This window comes from Sorex fumeus, unplaced genomic scaffold (assembly GCF_029834395.1).
Source record: "Sorex fumeus unplaced genomic scaffold, SorFum_2.1 ptg000054l, whole genome shotgun sequence".
Classification (NCBI taxonomy): Eukaryota; Metazoa; Chordata; class Mammalia; order Eulipotyphla; family Soricidae; genus Sorex; species Sorex fumeus.
Genome location: NW_026606111.1, coordinates 12,856,125 through 12,860,366, shown reverse-complemented (window position 1 = coordinate 12,860,366; position 4,242 = coordinate 12,856,125). Strand labels below are relative to the sequence as shown.

Genomic DNA, 4,242 nt, shown 5'->3' with positions numbered 1-4,242 from the left:
CACTACCCAGCCGATGCCACACTCCAGGATGCTTTCCGGACCCACGCAACCGCTCCGGCCGAGACGCATGCACAACTGAAGCCCCACATAACAAGATAATCAGAACTCCGAGACCTTGGACTCCAGGCTCAATGGACCCAGGGACAGAGATTCTCTGCTTACTCCCACCAACCACAGGTAATGAAGGGTTTAAAATCAGGAGCCCCACCCTACCCTGCCCTGTCTGCTTCCACCAACCACCAGAGACCCAGGAATTGGATTGCGCACAAAAGACCCACCCTACCCCTACAGGGACCAGAAAAATACCTCACTGGCAGACCTCCACTACCCCACTACCTCCACTACCCAGCCGCCGCCACACTTCAGGATGCTTTCTGGACCCGCACGGCCACTTTTCGGCCATGCGATTCATTATAAGATACTAAATACCCATCCTCCAGAATTGCCATACCATATATGATAGGGTTCAAATATGGTAACACCTACAAGGGCAATTAGAGGTTGCCCCAAATGCCTCTATCCCTCTCGGAAAGCCTGGCAAGCTACCTAGAGTATTCAGCCCGCAAGGCAGAGCCTGGCAAGCTATCTATTGTGTATTTGTATGCCAAAACCAGTAATTACAATGGGTATCATTTCCCTGACCCTGAAGACATCACCGATACCGGTAGCATTGAGAAGGATGAGAAAGGAGAGGCCGATAAAATCTCAAGGCCGAACTAGGCTGCCACAATGAAAGAAGACAAAAATGATCTTCTGTAGTTTCATTGCACATACGCTAGCATCAGATGCATCCATTGAAGACCTGATGGTACAAGCGCGAAAGATCAAGTACGAAATCATTGGTCTGACTGAGACAAGAAGGCACCCATCTCATCATGCCGTTTTCGACACTGGAGAAGAATTGTTCCTCGGAACATGTGATAAAAGAGGTGTGGGAGGTGTCCGTGTCCTTGTCAACACAAACTTGGCCATGAGCATTGATTCATTTGAATGCCTAACAACCAGAATCAGACGTTTACATTTGAATAGATGTGGCTCACTGCCGGCAGTTTCTATCTTCGTTGTCTATGCACCAACATCCAATTATGATGAAGGAAAAATTGAGAAGTTCTACATGTTTAGAATGAAGTAAAAAAAAATTAATCTCAAACCCAAGTAAAACCACAATTTGTGAAAAAATCTATTCATTTCAATATGTTACAGAAATAGATATAACTATGTAACATATATATCAAAGCGTTATTATAATATTCTTAATTTTAATTTATTATATCTAAAAGTAAAAAATAGTCTCAGCGGAATAATATAAGAAATAAAATAACTGAGTATAAATTACAGAATAAAAAGTATACTAAGAAATAAATATGCTATATCACCTTAATTGTGTACCTGAAATGACAGAAAATAATAGCAACACACTTGAGAGATTAGCTGAGCTTTCTCAATTGAACTACATAATCAATACAAGCTTAAAAACTGCATAGCCACAGGGACAGTGAACTAAATAAAATATTAAACTTTTGTCTTATTAAAAAAAACAGAAAAAAGAAAAAATAATTTGGCTCCGGGAAAGTATTCCAAGAAATAACCAGTGGAATTTTCCTAAATTTGGTTTAAAACATTAGAGTTTCAATGAATATAAGGCAATTTATATAATAAAGCTAATGGAATACAACTCATTTTATGAGGCCCTGGGTTTAATCTTCAGCACCACATAACCAAAAACAAAATGTTTCACTAAAGTGGCCAAATATCAATAATAGATGTGATAATTATATGTGTGTATATTATTCTACATTGGGAAACAACAAATAATATAAAACTGTGTAAATCGAATTTTTTTTTTGAAAAAAGTATGTGCTGTGTATTTGTGCACTTTAGAATTGGAAGTTCAAGAGTATGTAATTTATCTTTCTTTATGGACTCTTTCTATCTCTTCCCACCCTCCAAATATTCTCTAATTAAAATATTCCACTAAGATAATTCTATTAACAAAACAGTGATAATATATAAATAAGATTATAGAATCTATAAAAATCTATAAGTTTTTTCAAATAAATAAGAAAAAACAGAAAAATTGAGGAACAAAAAAGAAAATAAAATAGTTTGGGTGTAAATGATCTAGATGCATAACTTTAAAGGAAAGTTTCTAGAATGATTTTAAGATAAACCACAATCTAAATAAATGCTGTCTCAAAGAAATTCACTTCAAGCATCACAAATAGGGCAAAATTTGATGATGGATGAAATATAATAATTCCATGATTAATATCAATTTATAAAACAAAATAACACTGACCATATTAATATCAGATGAAGTAGTCTTCAAAGAAAATTACTAGAGATAAAGGTAAAGGTAAAGGTAAAGTCTTTCCCGTTGATCATCGATTTGATCGAGCGGGCCCAGCAACGTCTCCATTGGAGACTTTGTTGTTACTGTGTTTGGCATATTGAATACGTCACAGGGAGCTTGCCAGGCTCTGCCCTGCGGGCGAGATACTCTCGGTAGCTTGCCAGGCTCTCCGAGAGGGGCGGAGGAATCGAACTTGGGTCGGCCATGTTGGCTGCGTGCAAGGCAAACGCCCTACCGCTGTGCTATTGCTCTAGCCTAGCACTAGAGTATTTTACAAATTTTACAAATTTTACTAGAGATAAAACTCTTCAATAATGATTAAAGGATCAGTATACCAAGAAACTTTATGGACTGAATGGTGTATTAAATGTTTTATGACAGTGGTCAGGGTGCTGCAGAATCAAATCTGGAGTAGCCACATGTAGAGCAATTACCTTACTCACTGTACTATTTCTCCAGACCAACAAAAGTTTATTTAAACAATAAGTCAATAAAAATTCTAGCAAGGCTAATAAATATTAAAAGAGTATCACTGTATCACTGTCATCCCGTTGTTTATTGATTTGCTCGAGTGGGCGCCAGTAACGTCTCCATTCATTGCAGCCCTGAGATTTTAGCAGCCTCTCCTTACTTGGCCCTGAAACTTTAACAACCTCTCCTAACTCGTCCTTTCCATTATTGGAGTCTCTTTAATGGTTAGGGGAACGAAACCCATTATTGTTACTGTTTTTTGCATATTGAAAATGCCACAGGGAGCTTGCCAGGCTCTGCCTTACAGGCAGGATACTCTCAGTAGCTTGCCGGACTTTCCCAGAGGACAGAGAATGTATATTAGGTACATCAGTGGGCTAGACTGAAAGAGGTAACTCGACTGTGAATGTGGCCATGCACTTCCGGGAGCTTTGTTTTATAGTCTCTGGATCTTGGCTGTTAATGGGATTATATGGCTCCAGATGTAGTTTGTGGGGGTGACTGCCAAGCTACTGGAAAATGGGGTATCTGGGTGGAGGACGCCCAGTACCGATCAAGAGCAGGCTTGGAGATCTCAGACACCGGCCCTGCATACCTGAGTTCTTCTACTGGTTCGTCCGAGCGTGTGGAGAATGGCCTTGAGCATGGCTGTGGTTGGGTTCTGGAGGTTTTCGGCTGCCAGGGTTCTGCTTGGGGCAGAGAGGGAAACGCAACCTGCCCCGCTCTGAGGGGTCCAGGTGAAGACAGCGTGGTGCAGGGGCAGAAGATTCTGCCATTAGAAGAGTAAGATGCAAATTACCAGTATCAGAAATAAAAGAGTACCTATTGCTATAAATTCTGCATTTATTTAAATTAACCATGATATCCTGTATCCATTTATTTAAATTAACCATGATAACTTTAATTGTTAAAAACTTAGCATAAAGAGGTAAACTCTAAAATCATCTCCAAATTACTAAAACTTAAATGAAATAATGGTCAAGACAGACCATATACTAAAATTGGAATGACACAGAGAAGATTAGCATGGCCCCTGCGTAAGGATGACATGCAGATTCGTGAAGCGTTCCATATTTTGGCTGGAGCAATAGCACAGCGGGTAGGGCGTTTGCCTTACATGCAGCCAACATGGCCGACCCAAGTTCGATTCCTCCTCCCCTCTCGGAGAGCCCGGCAAGCTACCGAGAGTATCTCGCCCGCATGGCAGAGCCTGGCAAGCTCCCCATGACGTATTCGATATGCCAAACACAGTAACAACAAAGTCTCCAATGGAGTAGTTACTGGGCCCGCTCAAGCAAATCGATGAACAACGGGAGGATCGTGACCGTGATCCGTGAAATGAAATAAAGTTGATTGCTGTAATAATAATTTAAATTTATTGTATCTTAAAACATTTCCTCGAAAAATCTCCATTCATG

At 40.0% G+C, this 4,242-nt stretch overlaps 1 non-coding gene across 1 annotated transcript; it reads left to right on the top strand.

The window, feature by feature from the left end:
• Positions 1–3,800: 3,800 nt before the first annotated feature.
• On the top strand, positions 3,801–3,902 carry LOC130033919 (U6 spliceosomal RNA). The gene has a single exon (XR_008794022.1). It is a non-coding gene; the product is annotated as a U6 spliceosomal RNA (small nuclear RNA).
• Positions 3,903–4,242: the final 340 nt, after the last annotated feature.